Here is a 21,059-nt window from a genome sequence, read left to right on the forward strand (position 1 = left end):
GTTTATTCCATAAACCCTAGGTACATATTTATAGTCCAGGGGACTTTCTAAGGAGGGCGTGCACTAAACCGTGCACGAGTAAGATTCTATCTCTTATCTAAAATAATAAACTACTAAATAAAGATACACGGGCAATTCAGCCCAAAACCCTTTGTGCCAGGCCGCCTTAGAATTCTTCCATATATAATCTTCCAAGCCCGGCCCACCTCTGGATTTGTCTAATATCTGGTGATAAGAAGCCGACGATCCAGTGTATCAACGACTGGTGCGGGAGGGAGATCCCTTACAACGAGGAAGACAAGCACATGATGGCGTGCCCGCACGGCTATTGCTTCTGCACGCACCCCGGCTGCGAATTCGCCGATTCGAAGGTACCGTTCATCCTACACCTCAGAGAAGCCCACTTGACCGCTGTGGATAGGTTCCCGTACGACGAGGACTTCGGATTTGTTCATCTGAAGGTGCCGGCACCGGGCTCGCCAAAACGACAGCTCATCGGCTACGGGACGGATGGCGCAGTGTTCGCCTTGCACATCCACCCTTGCGGCATGGACACCGCGGTATCCTTCGTGTGCGTCAGGCCGGCGGCGTGCAACTTGCCCCGGTATAGGGTGACAATGTGGGCGAACGGCCCGCCGATGCCGGGGCCGCGTAAGCTTACCGGGGAACACTTGTTTGACGTGGTGAAGGCGGTATTAGAGCCGACGAGCAGCCCGACTCCGGGCACAGTTTCTTTGGGAGATGTCACTTCCTTCCTCTCGGTGCCGCCGCGGTACCTGTGCGGCAATGAATCATCGAAGCAGCTGACTATCTATTTGCGCATCGATAAGGAGTGAGTGAACATAACACTACCCTCAATCTTATTGGGACGATGCTAATGCGGATTTAAGTAATGCTGAATTAATTTGTTTTTCTTGTGACAGGGCGATTAGCAAGGAGAAGAGGATCTCCGTGCACAGCTAGCGACCTATATCTCGGCGTCCACCAAGTGTCCCTGAGTAGGAGATCTTGTTATGCCTCTTCTTTTGATGTTTATATTGCTTCATCACCGTAAAAGGAAGGGTGTGTCCGGGGCTTCCTGCTTCAAAGTACTCCGTACAAGGACTAAAAGAGACGTTTTGCTGATGGTTCTTGTCAGGACGGCCGTAGTGTTGGAGGTGGTCATCTACTTCGGTGGGGAAGGACTACTTAGACCTTTATCTAAAAATGTTGAGGGATTGGATGTATTTTATGTTTACCATGAATTAGTCTATGTAATATGTAACCCAATTCGCCGATTAATGCAACTCTGGATCCTTCACTGTCATACGACTACTAAAACAAAATAAATAAATAGGCATTTTAAGTTTAATGCACATTTAATCAAGCCACATAATGTTGGCGTACTTGTAAGCAATCAGGTTTACTATTGTTGGCATGTGTGGTACAATTTCATGGGGCAATACCCAATCTAGCTTGTTCAATTACATTACATGAAGTAATTAAAATATGGATGCCTAGAATTATTCACTTCCGTACATTGCGATGGCTTATAGCGATTTCTATGACCAATCTACATCACAAATCTAGTTCAAATTTGATCTATTTTTATGAACAAAATTGGAAACTCTACTTGGCATTTTTGTTTACTATGACCAGATTCACATATGTAGTGATTCATTTTCTTTTCAAATCGCCATACCATTTCCTCGTGAACTCTTCATCTTTTTTTAGTTTTAATGAATTTCCTTTGGTTGCATTCAATTTGCTTCAAATTCACCGGCTTCACCATTCGTACAAATTGTTCATCTTTTCTTTGTATTTTTTCATGCATGAAGCATAACACCTTACCATGGTAAAATCTGCATATTTTCTACCAAAACTCGTGCCGAACTTTAAAGAACATGCAATTTTAAATTGACTAAAATTGGTTAAAACTCAACATAAGTCCACATATATTACAAACTCGAGAAATAATCAACATATATATCACCTAAATGGTCATCTTATGAAGTATGCCATGTTTCGAAATTGTTACCTTGAAAATTTGGCCCTTCTCTCAGGCAGCCACTTCACAATAAAGCTCACATAAAGCTCTTATTTTACACTAATAAAGTAGAATGTATTTTTGTGTGAAATGAAGTTGAATAAAATATATGTGAACGGTAAGATGCTCATTGCTGCCAATATTTGGGATAATTATTAGTAAGTTCATACTAATATACAATGCAATCAACATGACCACACATGTGTAAGCAAGAAAATAAATCTTTCTTAAATTACCTTAAGGTTGTAAGTTTGTTATTTGTATAGCAATTTTATCTCATACGATGACTCAAGCTAGCACATTTTTTTTTGAATTTGCTTCAATATTATAGGACCCACCACATTCGTAAAATGGTAGTGCCAATTTTACGTATCGTAGTGCACAAAAGACACACACACACACACACACACACACACACACACACACACACACATATGCTCACTTATTTCAATATTTAAACTATATTTTCTTCATTCAAAATTTCCGACCTGGCAATTTGAACATGTAGTTGAATTTTGAGTAAAACCGCTCATACATCAAACATGAATCCAAATAAGGTACAATTCGAGAAAATCTAAACTTGCATACTCAATCATAGTAATCTCCTCATAATCATTGATAACTTTCAAAGCTATATTCATTCAGATAAAACTTGTATTAAACAAGGAAGAATAAAAGACATGATGAAACAGATCACAATATAGATGGTTGGATCACAACAACTCAAATGCTTGCTTGAGATGGAGGGAAATAGGTTTACTGACTCAACATAAAGTAAAAGACAGGCCCTTCGCAGAGGGAAGCAGTGATTAAATCATGTGCTAGAGCTTTTTAAGTTTTGAAATCATATAGAGAGCATGAAAGTAAAGTTTTGAGAGGTGTTTGTTGTTGTCAACGAATGGTAGCGGGTACTCTAACCCCCTTGCCAAACAGACTTCCAAAGAGGGGCTCCCATGAAGGACGTTATCTCTACCAGCAAGGTAGATCATCCCTCTTCTCTTTTGTTTACACATGTACTTTAGTTTATTTAAGGATGACACTCCCCCAACCTTTGCTTACACAAGCCATGGCTAACCAAATCCTCGGGTGCCTTCCAACAATCTCATACCATGGAGGAGTGTCTATTGCAAAATTAAGTTGCTTACTGATGAATCAGGGCAAAACATGTGAAGAGAGTTATTAATGAAGGTTGATTAATTGGGGCTGGGGACCCCGTTGCCGTCACTTTTTTGCAAAATTAAAGGATAAGTGGATGAAGCCACTAGTCCATTAGTGGAAGCTGCCTAACAAGACTGAAAGATAAAACACCACATACTTCCTCATGAGCTATAAAACATTGACACAAATAAGAAGTAATAGCTTTTGAATTGTTTAAAGGAAGCACATGAAGTATTTACTTGGAATGGCAGGGAAATACCACATAGTAGGTAGTTATGGTGGACACTGATGGCATAGGTTTGGTTTAAGGGTTTGGATGCACGAGAAGTATTCCCTCTCGGTACAGGTCTTTGGCTAGCAAGGTTAATTAGCAAGCATAAGAGTTGAGGGAAACAAACAAAAATACATGTGATAGACATAATCATGCATCTTACTTGTGAGCACAAACAATTTTAACTTCAGAATACTAAGCTAGGAACTAACAAGAAAGATAATAACATATCTACATGTACTTTCTCTTCTCTACTTAAACTCAAGGTGTTGTTACTATTGACCAATGCTAAGTTTGCCAAAACCAAATAGATTTACTCAATGCTCCCATAGTGATACCAATACTAACAACAAGATCAATCATATAATAGAGATTGCAAACTAAAATAAGATGTGCAATGTAAATGATAAAACTTCTCATTAATATTCCATAACGATAACTCACACCAAGGGATACATAGATAACCAGCTAAAGAGAGATACTTCCATACCGCAACACATATTATATGATAACTTCCCTACTCATGATATGTCACTACTTGAAAGTAAAAAGGTAAAAGATAGTGATGATGTGATACCGCGGCACTCCCCCAAGCTTGGAACAAACCAAGGGGATGCCAATACCGATGATGAATTACTCCTCCGGCGGTGGTGACGAATTCTTCCCACGATTCTTAAAGATCTCCTTCAACTTCAGCTTCTCTGTTTGGCAATTCTGCACTAAGACTCGAAGAGATTCATTGTTGTCCACAGATGTCGGTGGTGGCCTTGTGATGGAAATTGAGTGATACTCCAGCATTCTGCGTAGTCGGTGGTTCTCCTCCTAAAGTATCTCCACTTCTCTTCTCAGAGCACGGCATTGATCACAAAACTCATCAGTAACCCGCAGTGCTTCCTCCACAGCAGGGAAAGAGCCGAGGTTAAGGGCAGGCGGTAGAGGTCCCTGCAAGTTATGAGAAAAAGAACGTCCAGTGTTAACCGATCCCACCAAGATTGGCTCACTCCCCGCAGTTTGCCGCTTCCTTTTTGTTGAAGACATCCCCTTCACTTCCTCCAAAGGCTCCTTGTCCTTGTTGTTGGAGGCCATGGTGCTTCTAGATCAACGACGGGTCCTGGCAGAAACAGCTCGAAACAAAACACGTCGAGAAAACGATATACGGACCTCCAGGGGTCCGGGGGATTATATAGCAAAAAAATTCTCGACAAACAGAAAGTACCAGGTCGAACCAGAGTCGGAGAGGGGCGACGAGGCGGCCTCCTCACAGGGTGGCGCGGCCAGGCTGGGGCCCGCGCCGGCCTATGGGGGCACGCCCTCGTGCGTCTCCTCCACTCCGTTTCGATCTCGTAATTTTTCATATTTTCCAAAAGTTGCAAAAACGTTGTTCGAAAAGTTAAACGCGGACTTTTTCTTACCAGAACTGTTACCTATTCGAAGTCAGACTCTGCAGGACTGTCAACTTGGCCTTTGATGAAGGCTTCCGGAGTTACCACTTGGATAACATCAACATCTTCATTATAAGAATCACCCGAGATATAATGCTTGAGTCTTTGTCCATTCACCACTTGTGTGGCATTACCTTGCAGAGAGCTAATTTTAATTGCTCCTGATCGATACACCTCATCAATGACATATGGTCCTTCCCATTTTGAGAGTAATTTCCCGCAAAAAATCCGAGACGAGACCGATACAATAGGACTTTATCTCCAACATTAAATTCTCTTTTTATAATTCTTCTATCATGCCATTTCTTAACGTTCTCTTTAAAGAGTTTAGCATTTTCATATGCTTCACTTCTCCATTCATCTAGAGAACTCAATTGTAGAAATCTCTTTTTACCGGCAAGTTTGGGATCTTTATTTAGTTCTCTCACAGTCCAATAAGCTTTGTGCTCTAGTTCTAAAGGTAAATGGCAAGCTTTCCCATAAACCATTTTATATGGTGACATACCCATGGGATTTTTATAAGCAGTTCTATAAGCCCATAGTGCTTCCTTCAATTTAATAGCCCAGTTCTTTCTAGATTTATTAACGGTCTTTTGCAAGATAGATTTAATCTCTCTATTTGATAATTCTACTTGCCCACTAGTTTGAGGATGATAAGCAGAAGCAATTCTATGATTAATACCATATTTAGCGAGAGTTTTTCTAAAACCACCATGAATAAAATGAGAACCTCCATCAGTCATAATATATCTAGGAACTCCAAATCTAGGAAAAATAATATCTAAAAGCATTCTTAAAGAGGTCTCACCGTCAGCACTTTTTTTAGGTATGGCTTCCACCCATTTAGTAAAATAATCAACAGCAACAAGTATATGAGTGTTACCTTCTGAAGAAGGGAAAGGACCCATGAAGTCAAATCCCCAACAATCGAATGGTTCAATAACAAGAGTATAATTCATAGGCATTTCATTGCGTCTGGAGATATTACCAACCCTTTGACATTCATCACAGGATAAAATAAACTTCCTTGCATCTTTGAAGAGAGTTGGCCAATAAAAACCTGATTGTAGAACCTTTTGCGCGGTTCTGTCTCCGGCGTGATGTCCTCCACAAACACTACCATGACATTTACTCAATATCTCTCGTTGTTCATATTCGGGAACACATCTTCGCAGAATACCATCCACTCCTTCTTTATATAAGTGTGGGTCATCCCAAAAATAATGCCTCAAGTCATAAAATAATTTCCTCCTTTGCTGAGCTGAAAAGGTTGGAGGCAAGTACTTGGATACAATAAAGTTAGCATAATCAGCGTACCAAGGACTATCTCGCGAGCTCACCTTTATTACAGCCAATTGTTCATTTGGAAAACTATCATTAACGAGGAACAGGATCATAAGCAATATTTTCCAATCTAGACAAATTATCGAGCAACAGGATTATCAAGCACCTTTCCTATCTATAATATGCGGATCAAATTCTTGCAAAAGAAGTACCCATCTAATAATCCTCGGCTTAGCATCTTTCTTTGTCATAAGGTATCTAATTGCAGCATGATCAGTATGAATTGTAACTTTTGAATCAACAATATAGGATCTAAACTTATCACAAGCAAAGACTACAGCTAATAATTCTTTTTCGGTTGTAGCATAATTTCTTTGAGCAGCATCAAGAGTTTTGCTAGCATAATGAATAACATTCAATTTCTTATCTACTCGCTGTCAAAGAACAGCGCCTACAGCAAAATCACTAGCATCACACATAATCTCAAAAGGTAAATTCCAATCATGAGGTTCTACTACAGGAGCAGTTGTTAAGGCTTTCTTTAGAGTTTCAAAAGCTTCCTTACAATCATCATCAAAAACAAAAGGTACATCTTTTTGAAGAAGATTAGTAAGAGGCTTTGAAATCTTAGAAAAATCTTTAATAAATCTCCTATAAAACCCAGCATGACCAAGAACACTACGAATACCTTTAACATCCCTAGGATAGGGCATCTTCTCAATTGCTTCAACTTTAGCTCTATCAACTTCAATACCTCTCTCGGGAATATTATGTCCCAATACAATTCCTTCATTAACCATAAAGTGGCATTTCTCCCAATTAAGAACAAGATTAGTTTCTTCACATCTACGCAATACTTTATCAAGGTTTCGCAAGCAATTATCAAAAGAATTCCCATAGATAGAAAAATCATCCATGAATACCTCTACAATACTCTCACAAAAGCCATGAAAAATAGCGGACATGCATCTTTGAAAAGTAGCAGGAGCATTACATAAACCAAAAGGCATACGCCTATAAGCATAAGTTCCATAAGGACAAGTGAAAGTGGTTTTCTCTTGATCTTTAGTTTTAACAGACAATTTGTGAAAACCCAGTAATAGCCATCAAGAAAGCAAAAATGAGTATTTTTAGACAACCTTTCTAACATTTGATCAATAAATGGTAAAGGGTAATGATCTTTCTTAGTAACCTTATTAACTTTTCGATAATCAATGCACATTCTATACCCTACAACTACTCTTTGAGGGATGAGCTCATCATTATCATTAGGCACAACAATCATTCCTCCTTTCTTAGGAACACAATGCACAGGACTAACCCATCTATTATCAGCAATAGGATATATAATACCAGCTTCAAGAAGTTTTAATACCTCATTCCTTACCACATCCTTCATCTTCGGGATTAGACGAAGTTGATGTTCAACAACAGGCTTTGCATCATCTTCCATATTAATAGCATGTTGGCAAATAGAGGGAGAAATCCCCTTCAAGTCATCAAGAGTATAGCCAATAGCTCCTCGGTGTTTCTTCAATATTTCCAATAACCTTTCTTCCTCAATATCTGAAAGCTTAGAACTAATAATAACAGGATATATTTTCTTATCATCAATATGAGCATACTTAAGATTATCAGGCAACGGTTTTAAATCAAAAACAGGATCTTCCTGTAACATCCCAATTTTCAAAATTTTGAAACATCATGCATTGCATTCATAAGCATCATGTCATCATTGCATTTATAGGAAAAATCCAAATTCAAATTGTATTTCAAAACCCCGAACCCTAAAATGGCAATATAGCCACATAGGCATGTATGCCAATTTTTGTTTTATAAAAGATTTTATTTTGCTTCAAAAGTGGTCTCATAGTGAAGGACTTTTCACCAGGTTTCCAACAATATTTTATTCGTATTTTTCCGACTATTTTTGACTGCTCAAATGCATAATCAAATAAGAGAGAGAGAAATAGAAAAAAAACAAAGAAAGAAAGGGGCGAGCAGCCCAAACCGAGCTGACCCAGGCGGCCATCTGGCCCAGGCCGGCCAAGCCCACCCGCGCCCCCTTCCTCTACTTCTCTCCCTGGACCGACCAGGCCCAGTTGGCCACCAGCCCAGCCGCGCGCCCCGTCACCCCCAACCTCCGCTGGCTGCACGATCTTCCTGGACGTGCGTGCGCACGCAACGCCCATGCAACTCCCGGCCACCAGTCCGCATCGCTTGGCCTTGGCTACTGCTCTCCCTCCTGTGGGTGCCCCTGTGGCGATTGTGGCGTTTTTGCCGGCGACTGGCGGATGCCGTTCTACTCTCCCTCCCGATTCATTCTCAAGCTGCTCTGATTCCACTCATCTCTCCAGATTCCTTTCCTAATCGTTTGGTCTCCACTCTGCATTCCAATTCCAAGGCTCAGAAACACCTGGAAGTAGTTCCGTATAGCTCTTGTCCTCCGTGGCGAATGGGGATTTTGCGGCTACTCAGGTGATGCTGATCTCCTCTTTCTCCTGATTTCTTCTCTACTTCCCCTGATTCCTCAATCCGCCTCAGGATTCAACCCTATCCCCAAATCCGCCCCTCCCTTCCCACCATCAATCAGTCTCAGTTTAAGTAGGGGCTGTTTCTTAACATCAAGCACCACTCATAACTGTCTAGAAAAGCTTCGTTACTTCTCACCTAGGTGTTTCCTCTGGTGTCGATGCCGCTGTGGACGGACGCGCGCCGACGCGAGTGCTGAGTATCGGACATCGAGGCTTTGTTTTTTCTCTTCTTGTTCTGCAATCAATAGCCACCACCACTGCATCTGCAAACCGGCTTCCCTGGCACTTCTGTTCCAAGCTACCTTCAGTTTCCTTGCCCAAAATCTAGTTCGAAAGTGTAGAATAGTTTCACAGGAAAGGTGCTCCCAGCCTCCCACACACTCAAAGGACAAAAAGCATGGTACGGTTCTGAGAAAGAAATACTAGGCAATCCATGTGATGGAGGTTGATGGTGCTCCACCTACAGGAAAGAATGCTTTCGTTCTAGCATTTTCAGTGACAAACAGTAGCTCTACCACAACAATCAAGTTCAGTTTTGGGCTGTCAGAATTACTTGGCCAGGACTAATGAAGTTTATGGCATGGAACGGCCGAGGATTGGGAAATCGTGCGGCAGAGCGAGGGCTTTTGGATGTCAAGAAGCGGGAGGATCCAGATGTGTTGTTTCTCTCCGAAACAAAACTTGATGAACAACGTATGCAAAAATTCCGATGGTTGCTGGATATGCCAAATATGGCTGTGTACAACTGCAATGGCAGGAGTGGAGGTCTAGCTCTTTTGTGGAAGCATGATGTGGATGTCTCGGTCCGCGATGTTAAGCGTCTTTATATTGATGCTATTATTTCTGACGGCGGTGTGGTATGGAGATTCACTGGCGTGTACGGAGACCCCGAAAACAAGGAATTAACTTGGAGAGCTCTTCGGAACCTCAAACAACAAGATTCAGGCCCCTGGCTTTGTATGGGCGATTTCAATGAAATATTATTCCAGCATGAGAAGGTTGGCGGTGCCCCAAAACCTCAAGCCCAAATGGACAGGTTTCGTGAAGCTATTGAGTTTTGCGAGCTAACTGACCTTGGATTCATGGGAGATATCTTTACCTGGAGGAACCATAGTCATCATCATGACCGCTATATTAAAGAACGTCTTGACCGAGCGGTCGCCAATATTGAATGGCGTTATATATATCCTGCTGTGAAAATCATTAACGGCGAACCCCGGCATTCTGATCACCGTCCGTTGATCCTCGACACCAGTAGTACGCCGGTGCCCACTCCCAACTTTGATCATTCATTTAGATTTGAGGCGGCATGGCTCCAGGAGGATAACTGTGCAGAGCTTGTGAAGGAGGCCTGGAATGATGTTTTTGATGGTTCTGGTTCAGCGACTGACATAATTAAGAAAGTTGCGCTCAAGCTTCAGGATTGGAATAAAAATGTCTTGGGAGATCTTGAAAAGCGCATCAAGAAAACAAGGAAGGATTTAAACCGCTGCCTCAAAGACACAATTTCAGAAGAATCAGTCCACCGTGAACATGTTTTGAGATTTAAACTGGAACGTCTTGAGAATCAGCTAGACATCTACTGGAAACAACGTGCTCATGTTGATTGGTTGAAACATGGAGACCGAAACACTCGCTTTTTCCATAGTTGCTGCTCAGAGAGAAAGAGAAGAAACAGAATCATAAAACTTAAAACAGAGAACGGTGATACCATTGAGAGGCAGGAAGAATTAAAGCAACATATATCTGACTACTATAAGTTACTCTTCACTGCCCAACCAGCAACTAATCTTTCTGAACTTTTAGAACATGTGCAACCACGTGTTACAGATTATATCAATAATTCTCTCTGTTCACCTTTTACTGAAGATGAAGTTTTTGAGGCCTTGCAGAACATTGGTGACTTGAAGGCACCGGGACCAGACGGTATGCCGGCAATTTTCTACAAAAGATTTTGGGAAGTAGTTGGCGACCGTGTCAAGAATGAGGTTCTGCAAGTTCTTAATGGTGGTCCTGTGCCAGTTGATTGGAATAATACAACTGTTATTCTAATTCCCAAAGTTAAGAACCCAAAGTGCATAAAGGATTTGAGACCAATTAGTCTTTGCAATGTCATCTACAAAATTGTCTCTAAGGTTCTCACAAATAGACTTAAAGTATTTATTGGAGACTTAATTTCTCAAAACCAGAGTGCTTTTGTTCCTGGTCGGCTCATCACTGACAATGTGTTGGTTGCTTATGAAATGACACATTTTATAAAAAACAAACGAAGTGGAGATGGTTATATGGCAATCAAGCTAGATATGAGTAAAGCTTATGATAGAGTGGAATGGAATTTCCTTGAAGCTATGCTCGTTAAACTTGGTTTCCACTCTAGTTGGGTATCTCTTCTAATGAAATGTGTTCGTTCTGTGTCCTACAGGATCAAGGTCAATGGGGAGCTTACTGATGTCATTCAACCACAACGTGGACTTAGACAGGGAGATCCTTTGTCCCCCTATCTTTTTTTGATTGTTGCTGAAGGTTTTTCATCACTTCTTCACACAGCTGTCCAACAAGGCCTCATCGAGGGTATCAAAGTATGTCCCAATGCACCAAGTATCTCACATCTTCTCTTTGCTGATGACTCTTTGGTTTTGCTCAAAGCTGATTGTGATAATGCCACGGAGTTGCAGCGCATTTTAAACCATTATGAAGCGTGTTCAGGTCAAGTGATAAATAGAGAGAAAAGCACTGCCCTTTTCAGTCCAAACTGCAATGCTCTTCGGAAATCTGAGATACTTGACTGTCTTAATATGACAAGTGAAGGAACTAATGAGAAATATCTTGGTCTTCCTGTCTACATCGGGAGGGCAAAGAAAAGAGTGTTCCAATACTTGAAGGGTAAGATTTGGGCAAGGATCCAAGGATGGAAAGAAAAAATCCTATCTAAAGCCGGGAAGGAAGTTCTTATCAAGGCAGTGGCCCAAGCCATCCCCACCTTTGCTATGTCATGCTTTGACTTGACTAAAGAGTTGTGTGATGAAATCTCTGCCATGATATGCAAATTCTGGTGGAGCCAAATGGATAAAGAAACTAAGATGCACTGGCTCTCTTGGGAAAAATTATCAAAACCAAAGAAAGATGGGGGCTTAGGCTTCAGAGATCTCTACTCCTTTAATATAGCAATGTTAGCAAAACAAGCTTGGAGAATTCTTATTAACCCAAACTCTATGTGTGCAAAACTCCTACAATCTAGGTATTTCCCCACGGGTGATTTTTTGAATGTCTCTCCAGCAGAAGGAATTTCATACACATGGCGTAGTATTCTAAAAGGTCGCGACCTCATCAAGCAAGGTTTAATCTGGCGTGTTGGTGATGGTCTTAGCATAAACATCTGGGAGGACCCGTGGGTTCCTAGAGGCATCACTAGAAGACCAAGTACACACCGTGACCGACATCAGTTACTAGAGCGAGTCTGCGATCTCATCTGCCCGGTCACAGGACAATGGGACGAAGATCTTGTCAGGCAAACTTTCAATGAAGATGATGTTGAACAGATCCTCACCATCCCAATCCAAGAAGGATTTGATGATTTTCCAGCTTGGCACCCTGACCCGAAGGGTGTTTTCTCCGTCAGGTCAGCGTACAAGCTCAGGCTCAAGTTGCAGGATGTTGCTGCAGGTGAAACGTCCTCATCTTCTGCAGCAAATCCGGCAACAGGCACATCAAGCAAATGGCAAATGATCTGGAGCCTGAAAACCCCAAGGAAAATTAGTATGTTCCTTTGGCGCTTGGGACACAATAGCCTTCCTGTCAAGATGAACCTACAACGTAGAGGACTGGACCTTGATACCCTCTGCCCTATGTGCCACAGACTTGACGAGGATTGCAGCCACATATTCCTCAAATGCAAATTTGCCAAATCAGTTTGGCGTGAAGCAAATATGGAGTGCGTCCGGCAAGAGCTGTTGCAATGTACAAATGCCTTGCAAACTATTGATGCTTTACTGAAGTTGGATGAGAACTCCCGCATGCTCTCCATCACACTTCTTTGGAAGATCTGGAGTGCTCGGAATTTAGCGAACGCCGGGGACAAGTCTCCTGGCCCTGCTATTGTTGCCTCAACAGCAATTAAGTATAATGCTGAATGCGCTACCTACCTGTGTAAAAGTCCTGTTGTTTCTGTTCAAGCCAGTGCTCGTTGGACCCAACCCCCTGCAGACTACTTGAAAATCAACATTGATGGTTCGTTTCGCAGGGAATATGGCACGGGCGGATGGGGTTTCTGTATTAGGGACTGCAATGGTGAGGTTTGCGGTGCAGGTATGGGGCAGCTAGGTCATGTCGCTGATGCTCTCCAGGCTGAAACGATTGCATGTTTGAAAGCCATTGAATTTGCAGCCGAGGCTGGCATGGGACGGATAATAATTGAAACCGATGCAGTCTTGCTAAAATCAGCTCTCCAATCCACCGAGTATGATTCGGCACGCCACGGAGTACTCTTCAGGGAGGCAAAATTTCTGCTACTTACCAACTTCATAGATTACAAAGTTTTGTACTGCAACCGTACTTGTAATAGAGTGGCTCATGTCTTAGCTGCTAATGGTGCTAGCTTAGCCTTGGGTGGTGTTATGTTGTGGCATGATCATGTACCAAATTGTGTATCTCATATTGTTGCTACCGAGTTTGGTGCAACTGATCAATAAAGTCCACAGTTTGCTGTCAAAAAAAAAAAAACTCCCGGCCACCACTTCCCCCACCTCGCGCGCGCCTCCCTCTGCCCCGAGCTCCCCGCCCCTACTTAGCCCCCGGCCTCCTCTCTCTTTCCCCTCTCTTCTCCCTCCATATTGCGCCCCCAGGCTGCTCCGATCTCTTGCCGGAGTTCGCCGGAGTTGCGCCACCTCCATCTGCCCGCCATGGCCACCTCAGCCCAAATCCCTCCAAGCCACTGCCGCCACCCGACACGCCACCTCAAGCCGCACGCCGTCCACGTTTCTTCCAGGCCGAGAGACGCCGGGAACCCGCTGCCGACCGCCGTCCGAGCCGCTGCCGGCGAGCACCTCGCCGCCGGCCACGTCACCGCCACCTTTGCGCCACGCGCGCGCTCGCCGCCGCCACCTAGGTAATCCCTCTTTCCTTTTCTTCTTTCCAATTTCTGCAAACAAATATGAGCCATAGATGTTATGTTGATCCAACGTCTCTAAGCGCTGATCCGCAACAAAGAGGTATCCACCAATAGGAAATCGCCACATGTCTAGCACACACCCTAGGTTTCGTTTAAACAGGATTTCGATAGTCCGCGCTTCGTAAAAATCATAACCAGAGTTCTGTAGGTCCAAAAATTACAAATCATATACCGTTGGAATCCTAAAAATATAAGGAACACTATGAACCAGTAAAATGTGGACTTACAGTAGTTTGAGTTTCATTCAAATTTAAATGCCTAACTAGAGTACCGTGTCCATAAAATGAGATCTACATACTCTTTTCGAGTGTTTCCTTTTGCGTATGCTCGCAAATAGAAATCTCTGACCAGTATCACCAAAACCATCATTTGTATACTGTACCAAAACACCTTTTTCAATTAATGGTAGTTGCCCTTCGCTAGTGCGACATAGACAGTTCGCAATAATCCAACCAACCGTAAAACTTGACCATGGCATCATGCATATAGTCACAACTAGAGAAACAATAAATGAAGTGCACTTGTGTAAACCTCATATGCATCTCATGTCTATGTTTGTGCATTTGTGTCTTGCATTGTGCTTATAATGCAATGTTATCGGATTGTAGATTGTGATTATGCCGACTGCAACGGTTGTGCTTGTGAAGATTGTACCAACTCTCCACCTTATCCAGGCAAGTGACACACACCAAAAGTCCCAGTTTTAATTCTTGCACTGTAGTGTTTTTATAGTAGACATGTCTAGGGTATATGCTTTGCTATGCAATCCCAGTAGTCTAGCTACCCCTACTTGAATTCTTTGTCGCCATTAAATTTAGTTGTTGCTCAGCTATGCCATAAAATGATTTTGATAGTGAGATATGGAAAAACAACTAAGTTTAATGAATTACCTGGGTGGAATTGGTATTGCTCGGGTTATGTTGAGTGGTTCCCTGGGGTCATGTCGTCGAACCTCTGAACCGCCAGGTGTATCGCACTTGTGTACGGCCACCCAGGAACAAAGAGATTGTAGACAACCTTGCTCATTAGCTACCGTACATGCCCACATGCTAATATGGGCTCGGCTTGATGGAGTATGTTGTGAGAACCCGGGCCCTACGCGACATGATGATGTAGGGGAATGTAGGTTGGAGCGGGTCCGTAGAGAAAGGTCTCGGGTGATCACTTCGGAAAAGTCTCGTCCTAGTCAACATCCGTCCATTTGAGCAAAATGTGCATCATGGAAGAAGAACAGTACTAGGTCATGTGGGTAAATTTGTACAACCTCTGCAGAGTGTAAAACTAAGTACTTAGCCGTGTCCCCGGTTACGGACAATTTGAGCGAACTGACAAGGATCCTGTTCGAAAGTCTCCTCATTCCAATTTCTTAAATAAAATTTGATGGGTGAACAGGGAATATGACAATTGGTGCAAGTGACTATCGGCTAGCAGGTCCCGTGCCATGTCTATGGTCTGTGTCTGCAGGGGTAGGTCGCCCAAACCAAGTTGTTCATATGAAATAGGAAGGCTCACTGATGTCTATCGGTGGTGTCAAGGCTCACTGATGTCTATCGGTGGTGTCTAGGTTCATTGATGTCTATCAATGGTACCACTTAATTAGAATGAAATAAAATATTTTTTCAAATGATAGGATAAAATTGGCTTTATGCAAATGTGCCTGAGCTCTACCAGCCAAATGTGCACATAAGTGTTAGGTTGCCACTTGTGTCCACCATAGTGTCATCTTGCCAATACAATTCCAAATGTATTGACCTTCGGGCTGTAACGTTTTATGTTGCTGTTGACGTCAGAAACCCCCTGGCGGGCAGAGACGGGCAACACCGTAGAGCCGGGAACAACTAGGGCTGCGGCTGGCCCCAGTCCCTCAGAGCGACGGCCCGCAAAGCCTCCTGGTCGCACGCGCCGATGTTTATCACAAGGGCGTGCCACCGGACCTATACCTGGTCAGGAAGATGTGGATGATGCCTCGCTTAGTTTCCTGCAGGGCACACACGTAAACGTTAAATACGAGCCTCGATCGGCTCGGGTTATCCCGTGAATCGGCTTAAAGAGCCGATCCACCCATGATTCAGACGAGGTGTCCGAATATATGGTGGTCCTGCTTGATCAAGGTAAAGCTAATGAGATCTACGACGATTTAGGGTTTTCACCGCATAATCAGATCGTCCTACTCCAGGTTGGGCCTCGCGGCCACGCACGGTGATCGTAAGCCGATCCTAAACAAGGCCTAAAAACCAACACGAGGTTGATCCCCGGAACATCCTGCTTAGGGCCAACGAACGACACCCTACGTGCCGCTGGATCCTCCCCCCCTTTGTAAGGCCTAACTATTGCAGATATTAAACTAATCCTTGTAGAACAAGGAGCAATCGTAACGGATCAGATCTACTAAACTATGATCAAGCGGGGTGCCGCCCCTACACCCAAGATAGGTGTAGGGGCGCTAGACATGCAAGGGTTGCACTACGATAGCATGTAATATGAAGAACAATGCTAACCCTAACATGTCTAAGATAGCTACGTTGCTCGCCATCAAAAAGGCTTCGATACGAGCAACGCATGAACAACGTGGGCAGGCTTGTGCTGCCTAGATCGCAAGATGCGATCTAGGCAGCATGGTGCTTACCGGTAGAAACCCTCGAGACGAAGGAGTTGGCGATGCGCCGAGATTTTTTTGTGGTTGAACGTTGGTTGTTGTTTATTCCATAAACCCTAGATACATATTTATAGTCCAGGGGACTTTCTAATGTGGGCGTGCACTAAACCGTGCACGGATAAAACTCTAACTTTTAATCTAGATACAATCTACTATAATTAAAGATACACGGGCAATCTAGCTCGAACTCTCCGTGCAAGGCCGCTTCAGAGATCTTCCCCGTGTAATCTTCCAAGCCCATCCTGATCGCGGCCCACCTCCTGATTTGGCCAAAATCCGGTGATAACACATGCTCCCCTGGTTTTGGAAATGACATTTCCAAAATCATTATGCTCTTCTTTCGTCGGGTCATGTCGTAGCGGAGCGTAACCGCCGCAGAATCTTCCATCATTACGCCTCGTCTCCCGGGCTTCTCTCGTATGAATTGTCAATTTCGGCATCACGCCCTCGAGAACCGTCATGGCATTAAATCTCCACTACACTCTCTTTATTTATCTCGTGCCAAACGGTTCACCACTCCATCCCCTTGCTCTGCTCTGTTCACCAAACCAAAAAACCCTTCTCTCCTGCAGCCATGTCTTCCTCTTCCTCCTCCGCTTCAGGCCTCTCTCTTCAACCGTTGCCGAAGAACAAAGAAGAGGATGATCCCCGCTCCGGGGCGCACCCCATCTCCTCTAACAAGGAGAAGAAGGGAGGAGAAGCGGAGAGGACCAAGGCCTCCCCCTCCACCAGGCTTCCGCCGAAGAAGCGCTCCCGCATGTGGGCGGACAGCGAGGACGACGAGGAAGAAGAAGATGAGGAGGAGGAAGATGATTCCTCCTCCTCCATTGGGTATCCTCCAACGAAGCGCTTCCGCAGCTGGGCGGATAGCGAGGATGATGATGATGACGAGGAGGAGGAGGAAGCTCCAGCCGACGGCTGGGGCAGCAGCGGCGAGGAGCTTCCCGGGAGCAGCGCCGACGACCTCGACGACGGCGACGATGAGGACAGCGACGACTAGTAGAGTAGGACTAGCGATAGCAAGTGCACTAGGCACTAGATCCCTCTTTTGAGAGCCATCGGCTCTTCTTGTAAAGCTGCTCCTTTGAATTAATGAGAATTGTTCTTCCAATTTCCCCTTTCATTAATCCAATTTCCATCCTCCCGCTTGCCACACCAAGACCGATAGTAACGAATCGGGCTATTATTGTTTTTCTCGACCGTGGCGTTTTGCAGTCCCGCAGCCGATGACTATTCATCGGCTAATTTGAGAAACCGGTCTCTTCCTTTTCTTGCAGCACCAGCACGGTCCAAACCTCGTACTCGGACGACGGCTTTTCCTTCCCAGCTCTTCCCCGAGAAGATCATGATGCAGATGATAGCCGAGGTAACTCCAATCGGCTCTCAAAAATAGGGCACCTACCAGGCCTGTTGCCCCCCGAGTCTCAGCCAAGGCAAAACAGAGACGAGGATACGCAAATTAGCTGTATGGACCTGGGCTTGATCATGTACGAGGGAGCTTTTCATGCAGAACCAGCCGATTGGAACATAAATCGGCTTCCCAGAGCAGAGAGCCTTCAAGGTGAGCTGCCCCCCGAGCTTCTTCAGTTCTTCCTGCATCTTGCCGGCCAGATCGGCTCCTTTCCTTTGGTGGATCTAATGCAATCCACCCTTGACCTGATCTGCACGTCCAGGCTGCTCTTGGCCTTGTCCTTGGAGGGAGGATCTGAGCCCTTAAACTACTCCATTGAGGAGTTCTTTCATTAAAATCCCCCTTCGTGCTCCATTGATCCTCTGATCGTAACAGTCATTCCTCTTGAGTCGATGGCCATGCATCGGCTTTTATATCCTTAAGTCGATGTCTGCTGCATCGGCTGTGCTCGAAAATTTTCGAATTTTCAGAATTTTTTTTTACGGCCGACTAGTGCATCGGCCCCCATATTCCAATACCCATCACCAAAGGATGAGACGCTTCCGTTGCATATCCTCGCGTTTTATCCACCTGGGTGCCCCCCCGAGCCGATTCTGTCAAGAGAATTGATGGTATCGGCTCTGTTGGATAACATGTTGAACCCGGGCAGAATGGATGGTGAGGATAATTTTTTGGCCGATTGCTGGAATCGGCCTGCACGTTGCTTGCTCGGTGAAGGTTTTGTAATGCCCCTTCATAAATTTTTGGGGCCGATCACAAGGATCAGCCTCGCCACGTTTTCTCATTGATGTGCTCTTGCTACTCGTTCAGGCCGGTAGACAAAACCAGCCCAATCTCTGACTTCATCATGTTGGTGCGCTTACTGTTGCCCACCTTGAGTGCATCGTGTATTCGTAGAGCACTAAGCTTTGTCGGAAGAACGAGCACCATGTTTGTGCCAGCCGATGTTTCATCATCGGCTTTCCTTTGCTTGGGGCGCCACTCCATTTTTCGTGGGCGACCCTCTTCATCCAGGGTTCGCTGAACCTTCGCAGCCGCATCAGGCCTTGCCTTCCTTAATGTATGCAAGTATAACCTCTCGGCTTCTTCCAGGCCGCGCAATCGTTGAACCCTGCGTTTCGGGAACGGCCGAGTCCATCGTGGCACCACCTTGGCCGGTGATACCTGTCTTCTTCTTCTTCTCCCTCGTCTTCTGAATCTTCGAGATCTTTCAACCGAGGGGACTCAGCTCGTTTGCTCTGTGGCGGGAGAGGTCCTAAGCGCTCGAACACGGACACGTTGGCTGCCTCCTTCTTCTTCTGGTTGCATTCTGGGCAATTGCCGATTGTTGGCAATCGGCTCATTCCTGAATCCCAGCAGTGCCTGAAGAAGGGACAATGCCAGTGTCTGTCCTCGTCGTCTCGCTCCCTTGCCTTTCCCTTGGCACAACGCTCGTGCTCCTCCTCATCGCGATTATGCCGACGATGTCTTCTGGCTTCTCTAGCCAGACGATCTCTTTCATCATCATTGCTGGACCGTCGGCGTTGGTCATACTGACTCACATACTTGTTGAGGAGGTAATCAGAGAGAGGTCGCTGATATCTTATGTTTTTCACTTCTCCCTCTGTTACGTAGCGCTTGCCATCTTGGCGGAGCCGATCGCGTGGAGCGGCTTCTTCTGTATCCTCGTTATGAGAGCAGCTGCCCTCATCTCCATCCTTGCCAGCGTGGTGTCCAAGATCTACCATATTGATTTGGCACGAGAAATCCGGCTGGCACCCTCCATGGTAAGTATACTCCACCATGTTTACGGCGGGGAAGGGGTGTGTGTTGACCTTCATGGCGTATTGGTTGAAAATCAACCGTCCGTTTTCTATCGCCATTTGGATCTGCTGCCGCCACACCCTGCGATCGTTGGTTGTCCGGGAGAACGTGTTATGCCATTTGCGGTATGGCCTTCCGTTCAGCTCTTGCACCGTGGGGAACTTGTGGCCTTCGGGTACCTTTATATGCTTCTCCGTGAGTAAGAGATCAAAAATCTGCTCCGTCTTGGTCACGTCGAAGTCGAACCCTTTTGGAGGGCCTTGTGGCTTCACCCATTTGCAGGTCACGGGGCCCGTCGCTCGAGTCCATTCAGCCACTGCTATCTCCCGATCTCCCGCAGCACCTTCATCCTCGTCGCACGCTTGAATTTGTCCTGGTAAACATCTGGGTGGCGTTGTTCATATGCTGACAGCTTCTGCACCATGTGCGCCAACGAAGGGTAGTCTGCTTGGGAGGCCACGTCCTTGATTGATGATGAGAGACCCACCACCGCCAACTCGACTGCTTCTTTTTCACTTATATGAGCCGAAAAGCATCGGTTCCTAATGGTCTTGAAGCGCTGGACGTATTCTGCCACTGTCTCCCCGCGCTTCTGTCGTACTTGCGCTAGATCGGCAATGCCAACATCGGAAGCTTCTGAGTGATACTGCTCATGGAACTGCTCTTCCAACTGCTTCCAAGTCTGGATGGAGTTCGGTGGTAGTGATGTGTACCACCCGAAAGCCGATCCTGTGAGGGACTGTGCGAAGAACCTCACGCGCAACTCGTCTGACGCTGAGATCGTGCCCAGCTGTGCCAAATATCGGCTCACATGCTCGATGGAGCTGGACCCATCTGATCCACTAAACTTCGTGAAGTCCGGGAGCCGATATTTGGGTGGCAGCGGGATCGGTTCGTAGCTGTTGGGGTACGGCTTGGTGTAGCCGAACGCCTTCCTTTTCGGCATCATACCGAACCGATCTTTCGAATTGCACAAATCTGATCCGCTGTGATGGTGCGAAGGTGTCGAACCCCGAAGATTCGCCGGGGTGGCATACTTAACCAGCCATGCTTGCTTTTCCGGTTCTAAGCCAACTCGCAGGAGCTGGGCTTTGGAGGTTTGTCGGGGTGGCGTACTTAGCCAGCCACGATTGCTTCTCAGGATCGGCTCCTGACGTTCCTCCTGCCGTTCCAGAGGCCCCTGATATTGCAGCCTGGTTCGAGAGCGCCAAGGCGTTGCAGTCCGGTACATATGCGCACGCGTATCCGTGCGGGATCTCCTTGGGTGCCTCAGGTAGGAATTGGTAGTCACTAGGATCACCACCAAT

This window comes from Lolium rigidum, chromosome 1 (genome assembly GCF_022539505.1).
Source record: "Lolium rigidum isolate FL_2022 chromosome 1, APGP_CSIRO_Lrig_0.1, whole genome shotgun sequence".
NCBI classification, from domain to species: Eukaryota; Viridiplantae; Streptophyta; class Magnoliopsida; order Poales; family Poaceae; genus Lolium; species Lolium rigidum.